General features: G+C 52.5%; 1 protein-coding gene across 1 annotated transcript in view; it reads left to right on the forward strand.

The window, feature by feature from the left end:
- Positions 1 to 21,938, forward strand: part of NKD1 (NKD inhibitor of WNT signaling pathway 1) — an 87,677-nt gene that overhangs the window by 27,123 nt on the left and 38,616 nt on the right. The window lies entirely within an intron of this gene.

The following is a 21,938-nucleotide window of genomic DNA, read 5'->3' on the forward strand; positions in this document are numbered from 1 at the left end:
TCTTTAATGTGGCTACTAGCAAATTTCAAACTACATATACGGCTTGCGTTTGATTCCTATTGAGCAACTTTGGTCTAGATTCTAGACCATTCTCAATGATGATATTGTCCCCGAGTAGGCAAAAGTTGGTTCTTGGGGCTGTGCTGAGGGGGTGGGGGCAAAAAGTTCTTACTCACTTTAGATATCGATCTGCATAAATAGTTACACGGTATATTTGCAGTGTTAAAATTTCAAGTGATTGGGGAAAAAAGTCTAAAAGTAGGCTCTGTGTGGGGCAGGGGGGAGAAAACAAAGCCCGAGAGATGGTGCTCGAGGGACAGCCAGACCTGAGTCACATGTTGGCTCTGCCTCTTATTAGCTGTGTGACCTTGGGCGAGTTCCTTAACCTTTCTGTGCCTCTGTTTCCTCATCTGTAAAATGGGAGGAGAAATGGTACTTATCCCGCAGAGCTGTCGTATAGGTTAAAGGTGAAATGCTTTGCTCAGTACCCAATAAATAGGGCAGTTATTATCGTTAATTTTTACTTGTATGTGGTAAGCGAGGCCTCTGGAGGCACAATGTGGATGGAGGGGGGGGCTTCCACTTCCAGAACTTACAGAGTGACCAAATGTGTGTTCGCCTGATTTTCCATCTGGAAACGTGTTGCTGGGGAGACCTTGATGTCAGCACAGGACTTTGTACTGAGTGTGGAATGTGGCTGGAGGGTATTTGAGCGCTGGGCTCCCCCATCCCCAATCATACCAGCACCGCACCGGGCACTGGGGGGTGGGGTTCCACACCGAGGGCCCGTTCATCGGTGGCCTTTGCCGGGCTCATGGCAGAGGCTCAGGGCAGCCCCTCCTGGCCAGGGAGGCGTCCAGCTGTCAGGGCCGGGCCGGGGCTGTGCTGGGCATCTCCTCCCTGGGGCTGCCTTCAAAGGGAGAGGCGGCAGGAAGGTGGAGAGGGAAGCAGGGGCTGCCCCATTGACTGCCCGACACAGACAATTGGATTAAAGGTCCCTTTCAAGGCCTTGGAAATTGTTAGTGACATGGACCCTGGCCTGGGGACTGCTGCCTTTTAATGATGAAACCAAATTCCCTCTTCTGAGATCACCGTTGAGAGGCTCGGATGCGGGGGCCTTGGCTTTCGTGTGAGGAGGTGGTGAGCCGGGGCGCTCGGCAGCACGGCCGGGGTGAGGAACACCTGCTGGCTGTTCAGCCTGCTGGGACCTGCACCCTGTACCCGGAGCCTCCGCACTTGGTGGCTTTGCGGGGGCAAGTGGGGGTCCTGGGGGTTTCAGTGGGTGCCCACTGCTTGACACCTGCTCTCGATGCCACTCACACACCCAAATGTAACCCGTCCCAAACGGCTCTCTCCGTCTTCCTGGGAAACCCATGACCGGCCCTCCATTCACCCGTTGCTCCGTTTGGAAGCGGGAGGTCATTCCCGACTCTTCTCTCAACCTTTGACTGAACAGCCGGCAGATGGACAACTTTTGCGCATTCTCTGACTAAACGCCTCTCAGATTTGTCTGCTGCTCGTCACTGTCCGTGTCTGGTCTAGGCCACCAGCATATCCTTCCTGCAGGATTCCAAAGCCTCTGATGTTACCTTCTGTAGTTCAGCCAGGCTGACCTTACAGGACACACTGGGATTTTACAGAATCATGCCCCTCTTTAAATCCCTGCTGTGCCTTTCTGCAGCCTTTAGAAGAACGTCAGATCCTTCCTATAGTCTACAAAACTGAGTATGATTGGCCCCTTTCCCACCTCTTGTCTCCCACTGCCTTCCCCTCACTTCCTCGGTCCCAGCCACTCTGGTCCTTTTTGAACACACCCATCACGCTCCGACCTCAGGACCTTTGCACATGATGTCCCCTCTGTTTGAGATGTTCTTCCTGATATTCTTTGCCTGGTTCTTCCTTACTCACCCTTCAGGACTCAACTTCCACTTCACTGCCTCAGAACAGCCTTCCCTGAGGCCCCACTCACAATGAGTTTCCTTCCTCGCTGCTGTTCCTTCTACTAATACCCAGCTCCTTCCACTTCTTGGGGGTGCTTATCACCTTTGGGCATTAACAATTTATTCATGTGGTGATTGTGTTACTGCTCGCCTCCCACAGGACCTCAGCTCTGTGGTATCCAGGGCAGGTGCTGTTATCAACCCCCGAGCTCCAGGCCTACCACAGTGTAGAATGGGGGGCACATGAGTGGCTCAGTCAGTTAGCATCTGACTCTTGATCTCAGCTCAGATCTTGATCTCAGGGTTGTGAATTCAAGCCCCGCGGTGAGCTCCACGCTGGGCATGGAGTCTACTTAAAAAAAACAAAAAACAAAAAACTTGCAGAATGGAATTGCTTTGCTGTGTGCTTTGGACACATTCGTTCCCCTCTGGGCTTCCACTACCCTCTCTGTAAATAGTGGGTGGGGGTAGCTGAACTCAGTCGCTTCTAAGTTGCTTCCATCTTGGATATTTTTTGGAATTAACCAGTGGTTTTTCTTTGACCCCGTATGGTGCTTGGGGCTGGCTGGAAGGCTGGGTGTGGCGGGGTCCTGTGCCCCACCTCCTTCCTTTGTGCTCTAGCCAAGCTGGGGCTCACGGGGTCTACTGGGGGGCCCCGGGAGAAAGAGAAATCCTCTGAGCACCAACTAGGGGATCGGTAAAAATGGGTGCTCATCACCACCACCATGGCTCTTAACCAGCTCGGAGTCAGTGTGGCACTGGGCTTGTGTGAACCTCTGAGCCAGGCAGAACCGGGTCCAAAGCCAGTCTCTGCCCAGCCCAGAGCATGTGGAGGTTAGAGGTGTGCTGACAGGCTGTTCGGAAGAGGGTAGGAGAATGGGCTCTGGGATCAGAGTAATTGGAATCCTGGGCCTGCTTCCTACTAGTTACGTGACCTTAGGCAGCTTTCCTGATCCTTCTGAGGCCTCAGTCTCCTCTTCTGTAAAATGGGACTACCAGTTGAACCTCCCCCTGGGGTTGGTGTATGAGTTCAGTAAGACCTTGCACGTGAACCTCTGTGGCCTGGTGTAGGCCAGGTGCTCGGTCAACCTGCTTTGATTATGACTAATACGCATTCCCTTTAAAAATTGCTTCTTGTGAGGGAGAAGGAAGCAGAAGAAGGGAAAGTCTTTCTGGAAATTTCTTTACCCCATGGAAAGGTCTTTGTTATTTCTTTCCTTGCTGGAAAACCCCCACCCCTACCCTTCAGCCTCACCCTGTCCCTGTCCCTCCATTGTCCCTCTGCACCCTGCTGGTCACCAGGTGACTCATTAATTACTCCAGCTGGAGGGTTGCTATGGAGACCCCCTTATGCTAAACTTGCCCTGTGGCTGGGTGGACATCCTGTGATCCCTGCCTAGGGCCCGAGGGTGACAGTCAAGGGGACAAGGGCAGGTTTGGTTTGGAGCCTCTGGGCCTCCCATCCTCCCCTTGACCTGCCCTGCAGCGCGAAGGGCAGTGCGGGTGGGGGAAGAGCCAGCACTGTGTGGGGTCAGATCAGCATGCTGCCTGCTCTCTGCCCCGCGGGTTCCCCCCTTGTGGAGCTCATCTTGGCTCAGGTCTGGGAGAGGGTCCTGTCCTCACAGCCCTTTGGAATCTGAGCCCCTTTGCCGACGTGCGGCTTCCTGGGGGGTTAACACCCTCTCTGAGCGTAGCCTCAGAACCCTCTGGAGTTTTCTGGCGGCTGTGTCTGAGACGCCTTGTGTGCATCAGAATAACCTGGGGAAATTAAACGAGTAGATAGCTTCTGGGTTCAACCCTGGCAAGTCTGATCCAGCAGGTATGAGAACGCTTGTGGAAACAGGGCAGGCCCATTATCAGCCACAGGGTCTGAGAGAGCGGCGGCCCAAGGAGTATCAGGGTGCTGTTGCCACAGATAGGGGAGGGGTGCCTGGCCGCATGAGTGACAGCTGTTGACTCTATGTCTGGGGGACAGCCCAGGAGTCTCTTTTTAACACACACACGTATATGTGTGTATGTATAATACATGCATGTTGATACATTACATTTCTAGAATTTTGTTTGAAGTAGGTATTCTTATTCCCATTTTATAGATGGTAAAACTGAGGTTCTGAGTGACAGGGTCCCTTCTTCCAGGTCAGAAGTGACAGGGTCCCTTCTTCCATCAGCAGCAGAGCTCGATGTAGGATCCAGACTCAGGACTGCTATGCTCATCCTGCCTCACCACTGCCTCTCCTAGGACTCAGTGTTCCTGCCTGTCAAATGGGCACACTCCACCTGCCTTGACCACTTCCTGGGTAGCCAGCCCTTGGAGAGTGGGACTGAGGATTGGGAACCCGTGTGTGTGTGTGTGTGTGTGTGTGAGTGAGTCACCCCTCCCGACTGAGGGGTAAGCTCCTTGGAGTCAGGACTTGGGGCTGAGGTGGCCTGGGAGGGCCTGTTTGGTTTGGTTGACATTTCCGAGAGATGTTGGGCCTCACTGGTGCCCTGGCTGAGCAGACACAGCCGTCTCCCCCCAGGGACTAAATTTAGGATTCCTCAGCTCTTGGCGGGGCCTCCTCTTGTTTTTGGAAAGTCTCCATTTTGTTCCTCCTGCTGCCTGCGGGCGGCCCAAGCCCAGCCACAGCCAAATGACTGTCCTGCCCGCTCTCCACTCACGCTCTGGCCCGAATTGATCTTGTCGGAGTTAATTAGCAGCTGGTCCTGCAGGCCTGGCCTCCAGCGGGCAGGAGGAGCTGGGCTGGGGGTGTGCCAGGAGCCAGGGGGTCCCCGCCCCACACCCCTGCTCGCCGCCGCCTCAGGCAGAGGCCCTCTGGAGGGAGGCTCTAGGGTTTTCTTTGGCACTTGGTGAGCAAATGGCTCCCTCTCCCTTTTCTTCTGAGCCCTGTAAAAATAAAAAGTTAAAAGACCCTCAAGTTTGAACAGTAAAACCAAATACATGAAACCAAGCTGTTTCCATGTGGGGGCCACGGACTGTGAACACCCAAGTTTGAAACTTCCTCTCGCTGGAATTTATGGAAGCCTTGGAAACTTTTCCTTTTCCCTTTAAACATCAGAATTGGCTCAGGGCATTCTTTAAAAGCATAACCCTGGTGCTGCTCACAGCTTGATTTAATACAGCTTGAATACAATAGTAACTTCTGAACGGGGCTCTCTTCAGAGAACAGGAAAGGTGTTTCATGACACCCGTAAGCAGGCTTTTTTTTTCTCCCCCTTTAGCCAAGAAGTATATTCTAAGATTTATTAGATTCTCCACTGCCCTCCCCCTAGTAACCCAGATTTTTGCTGGAAGTAAAGGAAACTCGCTCAGAACAAGTTCTTAACTAGGGGCTAGAAGCTGCGGAGACCAGTCCTCTGGGGGGACTCGGGCACTGAAATATTCACCCGTGCCCAGGGGCCGGCTGGGTTGAGAGGCAGGCGGTTCACAGGTACTCGCTTCACAGACCAGAACCGCTCAGGGCCCGGGGTTTCGGAGCATTGGCAGGAGGGTAATTGTGTTTTGGGGAGAAGGGGGGGAAGTGTGGGGGGTGGGCTGCTGCTGGGGAAACTCAGCGTTCCTGCAAAGGGAATCCGGTCTGGGCTTCCGGGCATCGGTCTGCCGGCCTGTGTTTCTGGGAGGGGGCGTTTGGGAAGACAGCGATGTTGTGACAGTATTCCCCCAAATAAGGCAGATTCCTGATCAGCCTTGGCCTCAGTGGTACGAATCTCACATCTGAGGGGCTCCTTCCCAGGGCGGTGGGGCCCGAGTTTGACTCTTAGGGAGCTCAGGGGCTGCAGCGCTGGGAAGGGGGTTGTGCCCTCAAAACAGCAGGCCTAAATTTCGGTGTGGTCACCATGGGTTGCGCCCTTTAGAGCCAGGCTTCTCATGGAAGCAGAGACGTTCGGCAATGTCTGCAGACATCCTTGGGTATCACGCCAGGGGGCTGGTGCTGTGGGCATCTGGTGGGTAGAGACCAGGATGCTGCTGGATACCCTACGTGCACCGGACGGTGTCACAGCGAAGAATTATCTGGCCCCAACAGCACCAAGGTTGACAAAGCCTGCTATGGCGGAGCATCTGTCAAGCCCACCAAGTCCACTCCTGGCTTCTAGAAGGTTCTGAGTTCCCAAGATTGGTTGCTAGCTTCTCAGCTCATTCCTACCTTTTGTTCAAAGTTGGGACTGTGTGCTAATTTGCCCTCACTCCTCCTAGGGCCCTGCCTGTGCCCCGGACAAATGGGTGCTTGGTGGCTGGTGGGTGTACTGACCGCTAGGCACACCCCAGAACAGAGCTTATAGGAGCAGCTACCCTCACCACCATTTCATAGGAAGGTATTTGGCCCCTCCCACCCCCTCCCCTTCCCCAGGCAGCAAAGAAGATGCAGACCCCTCAGTGGTAGTGATTTCTGGCTTACCTATCGATAACTCCCTGCAGTTCGCATTAAGGGGTCCGCAGCTGGACGCTGTGAGCTGCAGGAGGGCCAGGCTCAGCACCGCCTTCAGGAAGAACCCAGTGAAGTGGGAGGTGCAGGAAGTGATTTTTGGGAAAAGGTATATAATATTCCAGAGCAGGAGGGGTTGGGGGAAGAAACAGGAGCTTAAATCAAAACCCAGTCTGCTTCTCCAGGCTGCGTGACCTTGATCACATGGCCCTCACTTGTCAGTGGACATAGTAGGAATAACTTTCTAGCAGGTTGTTGAGAGGTCAGAATACTTTTTATTTTTTTGCAAAATAAGTTTTCCTAAGTCATTCTTGATCAAGGTAGTAGGCATAACTGAGTGTCTAGGGGTCTTAAAGTTCACCTCTATCTGGGGGCATTTGGGTGGGCTGCATGTAGGAGGTGGCAGCTGATCTGACTTAGCCAGGTGAGTTTTTCGTGTTTTGGTTTTGCCTTGAGCTGCTCACTCTGGTGGAGATCTGTTTTCCTCACCCATGGCATTTTTCTTTCTTTCTTCTCCTGTTTTAGACCGGGTGACCCTAGTTGTTGGAGCACATAAACCTTGACGTTGGAGTGGCTCATGATGCTAGAATTTTATTTTTTGCTCATGTACCAGTGTAAAGCAGGTATCTTGTTTGGAAGGTGACTCTTGCCCAGGCAGTGACTGAGTGGCCCGGGCTCCTTCCATCTTGTAGCTCAGATTCTCCAAATTTTCTGCTTCCAGCTGGCAGAAGGGGAATGAAAGAATGGAAAAACCACCCACTCCTTAAGAACCCTGGCTGTGAGATCACATGACCTCACTCCGATGCAAGGGGTGCTGGGAAATGTAGTTCTATCTGGGCAGCTGGGGTCTATCTCTGTCACAGCCCCCGCTTGTGTCCTCGTGTCCTTTTCAAGGTCTCTTGGTGCCTCGGCCTCCTTTTCTGCTAATTTTCTCAGCTGGGCATGTCTAGCCCCATGTTCTAGAAGCTTCTGCCTCTGTTCGCATGTGGAATGGCGTAGCCCCTGGGAGGCTGCTGGTGGCTTGCTGGGAGATTCACAGCCAGGTTCTAATTGGATGCCCACGCGGCACGCACCTCTTGCACTACTGTGGCTGGCTGTCAGATTCTGAGAACCATTCCTTATGGTTCCGAAAATGCCCAGGAGGCCTCCTCCAAGCCTGTGGCCCCCTGGGTAGCCTGGGAGCTGGTTGGGCTGCGGGGTCGGGCTGGGTCTCAGTCGTTGCTGTCATGATGCCTCGTCCTCTCAGAGGCAGCTTCTGTCTCTGGGAATGCAAGTGTCACTGTGTCACCCTGGAGAAGAGACTTTACATCCATGGGCCTTATCTGTAAAGGTTAAACACGTGCTCACATAAAGCCCTGGCTGCCTAGGACATGGGCCATCGTCAGGGTCCCCGGAGTCCCTCACTGTGCAGTCTAACCTGATAGATGCAGTCTAACCTGATCTATCCCATGGGCTACACCTGCCTTTGTAGGTCTCTCCGGGTTGGTTTTCTGTTTTTATTTTTGGTTGGAGAACAGATCCCATTTTTAAAAAAGAGACCTGAGTGTTACGACACCATGCCAGGTTCTCTTGATGGACTTGGCCTCTCATTGTCACGTCTTCCCACGTGTGCCGGGGTGAGCCCAAGTAGAGGACGGGCCCCCGTGCTTGCGGTGGGGCCTTTGCCAAGGCAAAGCTGGCATCTTTGGGAGTCCCTCAATGCCTTGGGTCTAGGCCCCCGTGCACGGGCTTGCGTGAGTGTAAGTGACAGCCGCCAACATAGCCAGAGTCCTCACACCCCGCAGCTCGGCTTCCTGAGGAGTCCCTGGCCAGAGAAGTTTCGGAAAAGCAGACAGCACCAATTGACTTAGTGTGTTTTACTCTCTTCCTTTCGGCAGAGACTGCAAATGGGTGGACTGAATCTAGCCCCAGCATGATTTATTTGACTGATTTAATTGCAAAAAAAAAAAAAAAAAAGGATCAATGCTTAAAAATGGAGGATTTCACTTAGAAGTCCAGATTTCTGACTCCTTTTTGAAAATTGGAAAAGCTGGTAATACTGGCATCAACTTTGTAGCCTGGCAACATTCAGCTGGAGCTGAGTGTGGCTGGGCCTTTGGACACGGTATACGCCACCCGGAGCCCCGTGGCACCCACCAATCCTCGTTCTCTCTCTGTGGCCCTTCATCATTGGTCTTGCACATGTTTTCTTATAGAGATATGTTTCTTCTCTCCCTTTTTTTTTTTTAAAGATTTTATTTATTTATTTGACAGAGATAGAGACAGCCAGCGAGAGAGGGAACACAAGCAGGGGGAGTGGGAGAGGAAGAAGCAGGCTCATAGCAGAGGAACCTGATGTGGGGCTCGATCCCACAACGCCGGAATCACGCCCTGAGCTGAAGGCAGACGCTTAACCGCTGTGCCACCCAGGCGCCCCTTCTCTCCCTTTTTTAAAAAAAAGATTTATTTATTTGTTAGAGGGAGAGCGCAGGGGGAGGGGCAGAGGGAGAGACTCTCTAAGCGGACTCCCCGCTGACCAATGCGATGTGGACCTCGATCCTTCCACCCGTGAGATCACGACCTGAGCCGAACTAAGTGTCAGAGGCCCAACTGAGCCACCCAGGCACTCCGAGATATGTTTCTTTTTAATAAGTTTTTCTAGTTCTCGCAAAGAAAAAAAATTGGGGGAGGGGTGGAGATGAAACAAGATGGTTCTTTAAGAAAAATGAGAGCGTATTTCTTCATGGCGATGAAAGGTTCTGTATGTTTCCTATGCGAATATTCAATGTGGCCCACTTCATTTATATAAATGACCTAGCTCCAACAGGATCGGAGCTTGTCACATCTGCCCTTGCAACATATGCCCTACACTGATGTATTGCTTCCCATAGGACAGTATTTCCCAAATATAGTATCCCACTAGAAATTCTGGGGGGGGGGTCAAAGATTCTATGCTAAAATAGGTTTGGGAAACAGTGATCTAATAACCAAATTAGTAAGTTTCTTTGCTGCAGGAATTCTCAGTGCCTTTATTGTGCCGAGGTACACTACGAATCTCAAGATGGGGTTTTAGCATAACTTGGCGTTCTTTCGATTTGGTGGCCCATTTCCCCATGTTCTCTGACCAGGGAGCCCTTCAGGAAGCAGAGCTGTAGGGCTTGAGTGCTCTCACACTGTTAAGTGCCGTCTCTTGCGCTCACCCATCCTGCGTATTGCGTCTGCTGTTTGTACCTGTTCTTACGCTAGATGCGCTGAGGGCCTCCCCAAGATGCAGACTCTGCTTCTGCTAAGCTGTCTTCTGCCAGCTCCCCACAGAGATTTCGAGTCCTCCTTGCTGTGTGGGGCCCCTGCCACTTGCTTAGAAGCGACTTGGATTGAGAGAGCTGGTTGAACAGCCAGTGCCCACTCTCTGTGGTCAGCTTGTGGCTCTGGGTACTTTGTGGGCTTCCACAGAGCTGGTGACTTGTTTTCTGATGTTGGGCTATTTGGCAACAGCTCTCAGTCGTTGTGAGTCTACAAGGGCTCGGTGAGTGGGATCTGGGGACGGTGGAATCACATATCAAGAGATTGCCTGGTTGATCTCCCAGAGCTGTGTGTGCCGTAAGGTGTAATTTCTGGCCCAATAACACTTTTGTCTCTTTGCCTGGCCTTGGTAAGGCAGCTCCTGGACCAGATGCCAGCCTTGATCTGCGGAGCATCCTGGGATGTTTCGGAGAAGGCCAGAGTGTGTCGCCCGCCCAAGGATGTCTCAACTAATTAGTCCATTAGAGCCGATGGGCCTCAGATCATGAATTTGGAGCTGTCTGCTAATTATGCCTTGAATGTAATTTTAGTTAAACGATTAAGGGCTCTCCCAGGGCTGGCCTCCCTACAGCAGTCCCCCAGGCCGCTGCCTAGAGCTCTTGCCAAGATGTGATTTTTTTTTTGTCCCGGGAGAGAACCTCCCTCCCAGGGCCCAAGGCAGGCTAGATCTTGAAGGTGCTCATTTCCAGACTGAGGTCTTTGCAAAGAGCGTGGTGGCCTCACACCTTCCAGACGTCCCCGCGTAGGTGCAGGAATAGGAGCAGGGCCTCTCACTAGTCGTTTCACACATTCAGTCTGGAAGGGGCCTCGGAGTCTTCGGGTGACCCAGCGGGGATCCTGGTGTCCCCAGGCGGCTGCTTTGACCTTGGTGTTTGTCTCAGAATCACGTCTGGGGTGAGCCATTTCGGGTTTTCCCGCCCAGACCTGCTCTCGATGACTGCAGGCCCCGCCTGCAGCAGTCACATGAGAGATTTAGGGACAAACAACAGCTGCCTGGTGGAGCCCAGTCAATCCGTAGCATCACGAGACGTTAGAAGGTGGAAGTTTGAAGCCACTCAGTTCGGAGGTGGTGTGCTGTACCACAGAGGCGTGGCTTGATGTCAGCTTGCGTGGAAGGAAGATGACGTGTCCCCTGGCACGTGCCAGAGCATGTCCTTCTAAGAATCAAAGAGAGAAGGGCGGAGCAACAAACGGTCTCCCTTGAGGGACACAGGGCACAGGTATGGCGGAGGGACCAGGATCAGGACCGCAGACGCGGCTCGATCCCTTCCTGGGTGTTGTCAAGAGCTGTGGGATTTGAAGCCTCCTCCAAATACAGAAACTCTTTGAGAATCTCTCATTTAAAGCAAACCCCCTGGTTTAATGGGTTTCTTATTCAAAATAGTATCACTCTTCACCTTGTTAATTTCAGGAGGTTTATTTCATATGTGAAAAGAGAATGGGCAGTAAGAATATCTATCTATCTACATTTTTAATAATAAGATATGTGTACACGTAACTGTACACGTACTATATATAACTAAGTATATATGCGCGCATAACCAAATATATACGGTTGGCTCTTGCCCTGTAACAAACCACCCTACGCCTTAGTGACTTAACCTTCCTCGCGCATGTACGGTTTGTTTGGAGCGATTTTATTGAGCTGGGCCAGGCTGGGCCGATCTGCATTGGACTCGCTCATGCTTCTGAGGACAGCTGACAAGTCAACGGGCAGCTGCCTGGTAAGGAAAAGAATTGGCTGGGGCAAGGTGAGTCTCCTCCAGGTGCATTTCACATCCCTCCAGGGAGCAAAGCCCAGGCACCTCTCACCATAGTAGCGGATGTCTAAGAGAGGAAGTGGAAATCCCAGGTGCCGTATCAAGTCTCTGCTTGCCTCATGTTGGCTACAGTCCCATTGGCCTCAGCAAGTCACATGGCTAAGCCCAGCGTCCTTGTGCGAGGACACCCCCAAAGGGTCGTGGGTGCAGGGAAGTGTGGACAAATTGGGGCCATTAATACAATCGGCTTGATACCACTGGGCTGAGGGGTCTATTTCCTGCCCATAGGTCCCGGGGTTGCGACTTTCCAAATGGGTCGCTTAGTCGTTAGGCAGCCTGTGCCTCAGTTTTCCCATCTATAAAATGGGCATAACGATAGAAGGACTGTTTCAAGGGTTTCAAAAGAAGAGAAATGTAAAACGGGAGGTACAATGTCCTGCACAGAGTAAGCCCTTGGTGAATATCAGCAATTATAATCATCAGCCCGCGTATGAGTGACCCTACGTCACAGGCACGTGGTCACAGGGAGCTTCCGGGGCTGGCTGGTTTCTCTTCTTTGGCCTCTGTGGATAAGCAAGGGGTCTGTTCGTCTAGGATGGTCTCCGTTGAGCGTCTCCCCCTGACTGTGGGCTGCAGGGCCTTGTGACACCCCAGCACATATCCTGCATCACCTGTGGCCCCAAGGGTCCAGTCTGTCACCTGTAGATGGTAGCAAGTCCCGGACACCAGGAACAGGGGGACCCAGGCAGTGGCATTTCCTCTTCCGAGCCCCTGGAGCATCAAGATGCTGCTAGATTCAGGATGTGCTGCTCTGGAGAAAAGAGAGGATTCTCTTTTGTTTCTTTTTCCTCAAAACTTGGCCTGTTGTGGCATTTCTTTTCGGGGAAACCTGTCATTAGATTCAGAGTTCAACCACGCAGTGCCTGCCACCACTCAGGCACCAAGGGTCCAAGGGGGTGGCCGCAGCCCCTCGCCGGCCTGTGTACCGAGCATGTGGCTGGCCCAGGGCCCGGGGACACTGGCAGTTCCCGTTCTGACCACTCAGGAGCTAGACAGGGCCTTGCGGGAGTGCAGGAGAGAGCTTCCCAGCAGCTGGGCCCTGTCAGCCTCGCGGAGACATGGTCCCTGCTGGCCAAGGAATTCTGGGTCTGAGTCGGAGATGAGGCCGCTCTGGAAGCACATCCCGGGCCCTGGAAGCGTCTGAGTGCCCTGGGCAGCGGGCCCGACGGGGGACTTGGGGCCGGAATGCCGGGAACTGAAAGCTGGCCTGACTTCTGAGGCTTGTGGAACTGGCTCTCCAGAGGCCTCGCTGCCTCCAAGATCCAGCCGCCAAGCGTTTACCCAGGCTGGGCCTTCCCTCCTCCCCGCGCTGCCCTCTTCAGCCCTACTCCACACCTCAGCCCCCGCCAGGCTGCCCAGTGTGGTCTGTGCTGATTTTCTTCTCTTCTCTCCAGTTAGAAACTGGTAATGGCAACAAGATTGATAGTAGCAGGCTTGGCAGGGATGTCCACGACCACTCACTGAGAGACCTCCATTTGCCACGGACACGCCAAGCATGCCACGCTCATTATTTCGTGGCACCTTTGTGCTGCTTTGTGAATCTCACTGCTAAAGCTCACCCTTCTTTGGAATGGCGAGGATGTTTCCGTCTCTGGGTTGTGTTTATTGAGCAGATGTGCTCACCGTGTGCCTGGTGCTGTTCTAGGTCCGCTGGGCGCCGTGCTTATCCGCATGTTCCAGACAAGGATCGGAGGCACAGAGCAGTCAGTTCACACGTGGAGCCGTGATTTCAACTCTAGTGGGCGGGCTCTGACCCTCGGCCATGCCGGGTCCCTCTGAAAGATGTCCATGGCCTGATTTTTTTTTTTTTAAAGATTTCTTTATTTATTCTAGAGAGAGAGTGTGTGAGCAGGAAGGGGTGGGGCAGGGGGCTGGTAGGGAGGGGCAGAGAGAGAGGGAGAATCTCAAGCAAGCTCTATGCCCAGTGTGGGGCCCGATGCAGGGCTCCATGCCAGGACCCTGAGATTATGACCTGAGCCAAATCAAGAGTCAGACGCTTAACAGATTGAGCCACCCAGGCGCTCCCGTGGTCTGCCATTTTAGAAGGCAGGTCCCCATCAGAGTGGTCCCTTTGCACCCTGTTCTGTGAGCCGGGTAGAAATTGCATTACTTGAAGATGCCAGCGAGTAGGGTCTGGTGAGTCAAGGTGTGGGCCGTTGGATGAATGAATGAGGATCTTCTTCAAGGGCTTTCTCCTGTTCGTGAAAGCTTGGATCATGGAGCCACAGAGACGTCTCCTTGCTTCAGAGGGAGTGAGGAGGGGTGTCTGTCTGCCTCCCCACCCATCCCCGGCCAGGGGTCAGTTAATTCTGCTTGCTGTCTGTGGACCACCAGCGATCCAGGATGAAGATGTTTGGGCTGGAGGGTTAAAAATAGGCCCCATTTTCTGTTCAGACTCTTAAGGCCGGAGAGATTTCCTAGGCTCCCAGGGGCCATTGTTATCCACAGCCAGCCCTTGGTGGGAAAGGGGGGCATTCTCACTTGTTGGTCTTCCCAGAACCCTGGGATTAAAGAGGAAAGTCCCACCTGTCAAGCCTGACTCCTTCTTAAAGTAGGAATCCTCTCCAGTATATCCCGTACAGAAGGCCACCCAGCCTCTGCTTGAATGCCTCCTATGACAGGGAGCTCACTATTCTGAGTGGCCTCTTCCTTTGTTGGATGGCTTCAGCTCCTGGAAGGAGAGAGAATATTGGCCCTCCCTGCCATGAGTCCTGCTCTGCCTTCAAGAGACACCCCGAATTGGCCTTCTCCATCTGCTGAAGTGTGTGAAGGCAGGAAGCTGGCCTCTTCCACCCTCAAAGTCCCTAACCTTTCCCATTGTGTTATCAATTCTACCACTCGGAAGCTGTGTGCCCTGGAGTAAGTTACCTAGCCTCTCTGAGTCTGAGTCTATGTCTTAGTCTGAGTCATTTTATCATAAATTGAAACGGAGATAGCCATAGTCCTTAGCTCAGACTTCTTGTGAGGGAGGGTTAAACGGGTTAGTGCCTAGAAAGTACTTCAAACAAGGGCTTGCTGAGTAAATAAATATCAGCTCGAACTCTGCAGTCATCTTTCTGGTCGTCCCCAGACCAAAGTTTCTCAGACTTGAATGCATATATGAAATGCACAGATGTCACATAAATATGCCGATTCTGATTTGGCAGATGGGGCGAGGCCCGAGACTCGGCATGTCTAACAACTTCCCAGGCTGTGTGGAAACCCCTGGTGCTCAGGCCACGCTTTGAATAGCAAGGCTAGCGTAGCCATGTCTTTCTTTATGAATGAAACTTCATTTGCCAGGTAGGGGCTATTCTGGTCCAGTGATGGTAGAACCATCATGTCCCATGGTAGAAGATATAATACTTACAGTAACCCAGGCTAACATTGCATTACTGGAAGGGGGGAGAAGTATTATCTTGGAGGTCAAGGTAACTTTTGTCCTCTGGCTTCCGAGTCTGAGGCAGTGATTGGTGGCGAAATTGTCCCGTAGGTCGCATATGGCCTTCACGGATCTGAAAGAACGTGAGGATCTCTGAGGAACAGGCCTCGCCCCTGGGATTCCCTCTGCTCCTGAACCTGGGGAGTATCATGTGACTAGCCAAAGCTAAGTCAGTGAAGGGAGTCCCTCCAGGTCCCACCACGGGCCGCTAGTGGGTGAAGCAGCCTGCTGTGGGTGATGGGTCGGTGCCCTGCTCCTAGAGGGACCCCCTCATGTCCCGGGCACTGCAGCACACAGAGAGGACCCCCGACACCTGTTTGCACGTTCGTGGCTCAGTTCATTCAACGTACATAAGAGAGAAACCGATTTTTCTTAAAGACTTCAGTGCTAATTTCCAGTTGCATCCCTGGAAACCAGTGGGACCAAGGAGAGACCACTTGAGAATGACAGATCAAACCCACTGACAAGAGCACAATGGTTATGGACTTATCAGTGCACTTCCGACTCAACCGTTCCAAAGGTTCCAAAGCTACCGCGATGCGGTAGCTTAACCAGCCTGTCTCTGTTCCTTATCTGACTCTGCTGGGCTGTGATCCGCTCTGGGCGGAAAGGGAGCGGCCGCTCAGCATGCTGGTTCGATCCAGCACAACCTGCGGCACCAGGGGACTCGGCTTAAATCCCAGCGCGACTCCGTCAGATTTCTTCACCACCTTGTGCCTCCGTTTGCTCATCTGTAGAATGGGAGCGATAGCGAGGTCTACCTCATAGTCGTTGTCATCATGAAATGAGTTCATAAACACAAAGTAGGGTGTCTGAGGAGGGTGTCTGGCTCCCAGGAGCCACACAAGATTTGGCCCTTTCCCATTCTGTTGTGATCGCGTTGTGGCTGAAAGAAATCGTGCCTCTTCCCACGACTTGGCATCACAGGATCCTGGTGGTTGACCAGCTTATCCCTGGTGAGCCTTGGACCTGACCGTTCTTGCCGAGATGGTGCAAAGTTAAGTTCTTGTTCTTCCGGCTAAGCTGCCCTCCCCCTGCTGCACCTCCCCCCCCACCCCCACTGTAAAAAGTATTTACTATAGAAAATTTCAATCCTACACAAAACTAGAGAGAATATGGAAATGAATCCCCTTGAAGCAATCACCCAGACAGGACAACGAGTCAGCTTTCTTGACTTCTATTTATTTATTTATATATTTTTTTCTTGACTTTTTCTTTAAGTATTAAACTTTATTTGTGGCATCATAGAGCTTTTTAAGCCTATTTTACAGCCTATGCAGCTCAAACGATGGATGCTGTCAAACCTATAATAAGATATTTATTTATTTATCTATCTATTGATAGAATGGGGGAGGGGCAGAGGGAGAGAGAGAATCTCAAGCAGGCTCCATGCCCAGCGTGGAGCCTGACATTGGGCTCCATCTCAAAACCCCGAGATCATGACCTGAGCGGAAATCAAGAGTTGGATGCTTCCCTGAGCCCCCCAGGCGCCCCAGAACTATGAGCTGTTTTACGTAAGACCCATGGCAACCACGGAGAAAATTTTAGAAATGAAAGAGAGAGAGACAGGAATCCAAGCACATGGGTACTACAAAGAATCAACAAAACACAGAGGAAGACAGCAAGCGAGGGAAAGGTGGACGACAAAACTCTAAGACTAACAGAGAACAATGAAAACAATGACAATAGTGAATCCTTCCCTGTCAATAATGACTTTAAATGTAAATTACCTCCCCAATCAAAAGACAGAGTGGCTAAGTGGATTTTAAAACAATAACCTGATGATGGGCTGTGTACAAGAACCTCGGAGGTTTCGTTTGGGTTTCGGTTTGGGTTTCTGTGGCCCAGCATGCTCCGTACGGAAGCCCCGTGTGGCCTGCGCTCACAGCTCACTCCCCTGGCCTCGTGAAAAATCAGCCTGGTCCGGGGCACTGTTAAGACAGGGCTGTGTCTTGCTTGCACCATCCTATAATTAGAGCCCCCCCCCCCCAAGTGTGGCTCCTCCTTGGAGGAGAAGGTGGCTCAAGTCTGGGCGGTTCCTGCTCCCCTATGATGGTGTCAGGCAAACATCACATGGGAGCCCTCTGTCAAGCGCCCTTTTGACCTTGGCATTATAGGGACCCCTCCTGCCAGTCCAGCCTCGGAAGAGGTCCAGTCCTTTCCAGCACTGCTGGGCTCAACTTTGTCTCCCCCATATCGATCCTCCTGTACTTGCCCAGAGAATCCAGGGACATATCAATACCTCATCGAAGACTGGCAGGTGCCCAAGGGAAGAAACAAAGCCGCCCACATGCGTTCGTGCCCTTCTATGCGCCAGGACCAGCAGATGCTCGCGAGAAGATATTCACAAACGGTATCCTTTCTGCGGGATGATCTCTCCTCCTTCCTTTCTTTTATAAGTATGTCTTTATGCACTTTCTGGTAACCTTTATTTTTATTTATTAAACATTTATGTGGAGCTTCCGATAAGCCAGGACTTCAGTGCTTTGCCAATATCCCCTACTTTAATCACTGCAACAACTCCATGAGGTAGATAGTATCATTTCCCCGTGATACAAAGGAGGAAACTGAGGCACAGGGAAGTTATTATCTTGCAGCTGGAAGGTGACAGAGCCAAGACCCAAACCCCAAGGTGGTCTGGGGCAGAATCTGGGTCCCACCCCACTCAAGGATGCGGCAGCCTCCTCGTGGTGCTGTTACGAGCTCACAGCCATCAGGGCTCAGCCTATTGTGAAATTAACCTGGTAATTGTTATCTTTGGAGGTGCGTGTTGTCAGGCTGCAGCTGCTGGGGTCCTTCCTCGGTATTTAACGGGGGTGGCTTTGTGAATGGGCCATGGCCCTGCGAGGTGGCCTGAAGACAGCAGAGGAAGAGTGGAGGTCAGGGCCTGGCTCAATCGACCCTTTTATGAGCCCATGGAATCACAGCCTGTTGTAGCAGGAAGGCCTTTGGAGAAACCCTCTTGCCTCCTCCCGTTATACAAACAGGGAAACTGAGGCAGAATGGGAGGTTCCCAGGCCAGCGTTTTTTCCCCTGTCACAACCATTTGTCTCCTGGTGAGCAGGACTGGGAAGGTAGGGCAAGCCCACAGAAGGATCTGAGTTGGTTGGAAATAGGGAGCCATTAAGGGCTGCAGAGCAGGGGAGGGCGCCTGCGGAAATAAAGAAGTAGTGTGCCATCTGGATTGGGGTGTGAGCCAAGAAGCTGGTCGGCAAAGCATTTTCCAGGTAGCTGACCTCAACCTAGGAGCCTGGATGAACCAAGAAATCAGGCGGGTGAGGCTGCCCCTGGGTGGGCCAGAAAAGGCTTGTGGGAGGGGGCAAGGCAACCCAAGGGGACGCTGTCTGCTCACAAGTGAAACAACCCGGGCTGTGTGTGGGATGTCATGGCCTTGGTTTCGGGTTGGAGAGGCCCTTTGCACCTGCCCAATTTGCGTCCTGGACAGTGACTTGGCTGCTGCCGAGGACAGAGCTGGCTGAGGCTGCAGGGAGACGCCGGGCCTGTGTTTTGAGCAGGAGCCAGAGCTGGATTCTGGACTAGGCAACCAGCCCAGGCTCAGTCCACATTGGCCCCTGATCAATGAAAACTGTCGTAGGGCCAGCGCATCGCCACCGCCGCTGCCTGCAGGCCGCTGAGATGGGTGGGGCCTCCCAGGGCTGCTGTCCCCAGAGTCCCTGGCTCTGAGAACATTTATCAATGCGTCCCGGCCTGCCAGGGGCGGGTCCTACCCCCGCCCCACGCTCTCCCTGCTCCGTGATTCATAGTTCTATTCGTCCCTGCCTGACATCTCCCCCAGGATGGTTCTGTCGACACACGGAGCAAACACAAGACCTGTGGGGAGGAGGCAAAGGAGGGTTAGCAGTTTACTTTTTTGGCTGCTGTTTTATGTGCTCTAGGCTCCGTGCCAGGTCTGTAGGGCCTTCAGTAATAAGGAAGAAATGTACGGTCCCTGTCCTCAATGAGTTTATGGAACCAAGTGGGGAGACTGGCAGTCTATAAGTAGTAGTCCTACAGAGCACTAAGGACCACAGTGAGGCCATCACAGGTGGGGGGGCACAGTGGGGGCCCTGCTGAGTCTGGGGGTCCTGGGCTGGCTTCTCCAGGAGGGAGTATTACAGCTGTGCTGGGCAAAGGAATCAGGTGGCAGCTAGGAGAATGGCGAGAGTGGCCTGGGCAGAGGGCAGTGATGGGGAGAGACAGGGGTGGACAGTGTGGAAGGCACTGACCATGGGGTGGGTGGAGGCGGGCAAGGCTGGTTGTAGATAGGGCTACCACTGGCCCATTTACCTATGACTGTGCCGGTCACTCCTGTTGTCCTGGCCCGGTTATTAATCGCGCCCCCTTTCACTCTCAAAAGTGACCTGGTTTGAGCAGTAAAATTATATGGGCACCCCAGAATATAGGTACTAGTGTCCTCATTTTACCGATGAGGAAACTGAGGGTCACAGAAACTCAAGTAAGTTGGGCCAGACCCTGGAAAGAGGTTGGTAATGGAGCTGGGATGGGAGGTGGGCCTCTCTGACTTGAAAGCTCAGGCTTTCCCATAATCCCATGCTACCTTCCACAGTAAAGTACAACATCAGAGACGTATGTAACTTAAATGTTCACTGAGCCAGACTCTGGGCCTCGTTGTACCAGTGTTTTGTTGGGTCGGGGGAGGCTGGATTGAGCAGCACTCCTTCAATGACTCATGACAGAAAGTAAGCTCAAACTGGTCTAAGTAAAAAGGGGTGATTTAGTGGTTCATGCCATTGAAAAGTCTAGGGAAACACTAGCTTCAGGCATGGTTTGATCCAGGCACTCAGTGTTGTCAGGACCCATTGTCTATTGTTTCAACTTCTGCATCTGTTTTCCTTCATGTTGGCTTTTTTCTTTGAAAGAATCTCCCTGTAAAGAGGTAAAATGTTGTCTTCAGTGTCAGATTTCCACCCTCACATTTCATCAACGTCAGCAGAAAAAGAGCAGATGTCCTAGAATTGCATCTCTTTGACCCAAGCTCGGGTCATGTGCCCAGCCTTGACTAATCCCTGTGGCCAGGGATGTGCAAAGTTCTCACTGGTCAGGCCTGGATCATGTACCCACCCTTGTGTTGAGGGGGAGGAGTCAGCCCTGTCCATGCCTCTTGGGTAAAAGTGGTGGAGGGGTAGGGTTTCTAGATACCATACAGGACACCCAGTTTTATTTCAGATAAATAACATATTTATTTTCTATAAGTATATACCAAATACTGCACAAGACATACTTATATTAAACAATGAGAGAATCTGAAATTCAAATTTAATTGAGTGTCCTGTGTTTTTATTTGTGAAGTCTGGCTAGCCTGTGGAGGGGTGGCTCTCCAGGGAAAATCAAAGTGTTACCAAGAAGAAGGAGGAATGGGTGCTGGGGGGGTGGGGAGTCGTTTGTCCAAATCACAGGAAGTGCCCACTACAGAGGTAAAGCTTTCTTTCTGCCTTGGATTCCTCCTGAAGTCAGCCCTGAGAGCTATGTCTATTCAGTGAGAGAAGTCACTGGAGGATGAGGTGACCAGGAAGGTCTCCCTGTACTTGAATTAGGCCCCAGAGATGGGGAGAGGCATATATTGAAATGGGAGTGGGGTGAGTGATGGGTGGGAGAAAATGTCCGTTTCTGTCTGCCAGTTGGGCCTGAGACCAGGCACAGGGCCCCTGGGCCCAGTACCTTTCTGGACTGGCCTTGAGATGACCCATCCCTTTGTCTGAGACTAACCAGCTTGCTGGTCAGCCTGTCTGCTCCATGTGAATTTACCAAACGTGTCAGGAATCCTCCAGTGAACCAGGTAGTTCAGTGGAGAGCCATCAGGTATACCACAGAAGCAGAGCCTGAGACAAGGGTCATGTGCAAGTGATTCATGAAGGACGATCTCCCAGGGCAGACCAGGAAGGAAGGGAGGGAGCTCCTGCGGGGAGCTCTGGAGTATGACTTCTAATTTTTTTTTTTTTTTAAGATTTTATTTATTTATTTGACAGAGACAGCCAGCGAGAGAGGGAACACAAGCAGGAGGAGTGGGAGAGGAAGAAGCAGGCTCATAGCGGAGGAGCCTGATGTGGGGCTCGATCCCATAACGCCAGGATCACGCCCTGAGCCGAAGGCAGACGCTTAACCGCTGTGCCACCCAGGCACCCCTGGAGTATGACTTCTGCCTCAGAATTGGTCCCCACTAAGTGAGGAAGCTGGGCTCAGCCACCTGTCCGAGGGTGGGGTGGGGAAGCTTGCCGTTCTCTGAAGGCCTTTGAAGACATCTCACAGATGTGGGCTGCTGGTGAGGAAAGCTTACTGGAGGAGGGGGTGGGAGCCTCACAGAAATGGCAAAAGGTCTGAGTGGGAGCCATAAGCAGAGGGCCTAGAGGAGTCGGGGAAACCTGCACATTGAGCACAGCAAGGGGCTCCTCATGCAGATTGTCTGTAATGTTTGAGAAGTCCCACAGCGAAGAACTGAGAATCTTCTCCCAACCGCACAGGTTACAGAGCCCTGCTCTTGGGGACATCGGTCTGAGAGTCTGAGCTCGCTGACTCGGAGCACCCGCCACCCCCCCCCCCCGGCTTCTGGCGGAATTGAGGGGCTCTCATCTTTATTGCTGGCCCCCGTGGGGGCTGATTTTTGCTGGCTCTTGCTGCCGGCTTTGAGTGTTCTGGATTCTGATTGTGGCTGTGTCACTCTTTGGCTTTGTGACTTTGGGCAAGGGCAGTCTCCTCTGGGGCCTTTGTTTCCCCATCTGTTCTCTGAGGGGGGCTTAACCTCAAGTTTGCAGAAAGGTTTGATGTGCAGTTTTATTTGTGTGGCGTTTCTCTGGGGGGATCTTCTCAGGGGAGTCTGGACCTCCCCTCAGGTCAGAAGCTCTGCACCAGGGCTCTGGTCTGGCCCTGACCCTGTGGTCGGAGGGACTGCGTGTGTGTGTCCGTAGGCCTTCTTCCTTGACATCCAGAAACATGTGGGGCTCTGTGGCTCAGGAACCCCTGGCCTTCTTCTCAGGGGGTCTTGGTCCCTCCCACCTGCACTGCATGTTCCTGCCTCCCTGTTCAGAGCTTCTGCCTC

The sequence above is a fragment of the Ursus maritimus genome, unplaced genomic scaffold, assembly GCF_017311325.1.
Source record: "Ursus maritimus isolate PB19 unplaced genomic scaffold, ASM1731132v1 scaffold_19, whole genome shotgun sequence".
In the NCBI taxonomy this organism is placed as follows: Eukaryota; Metazoa; Chordata; class Mammalia; order Carnivora; family Ursidae; genus Ursus; species Ursus maritimus.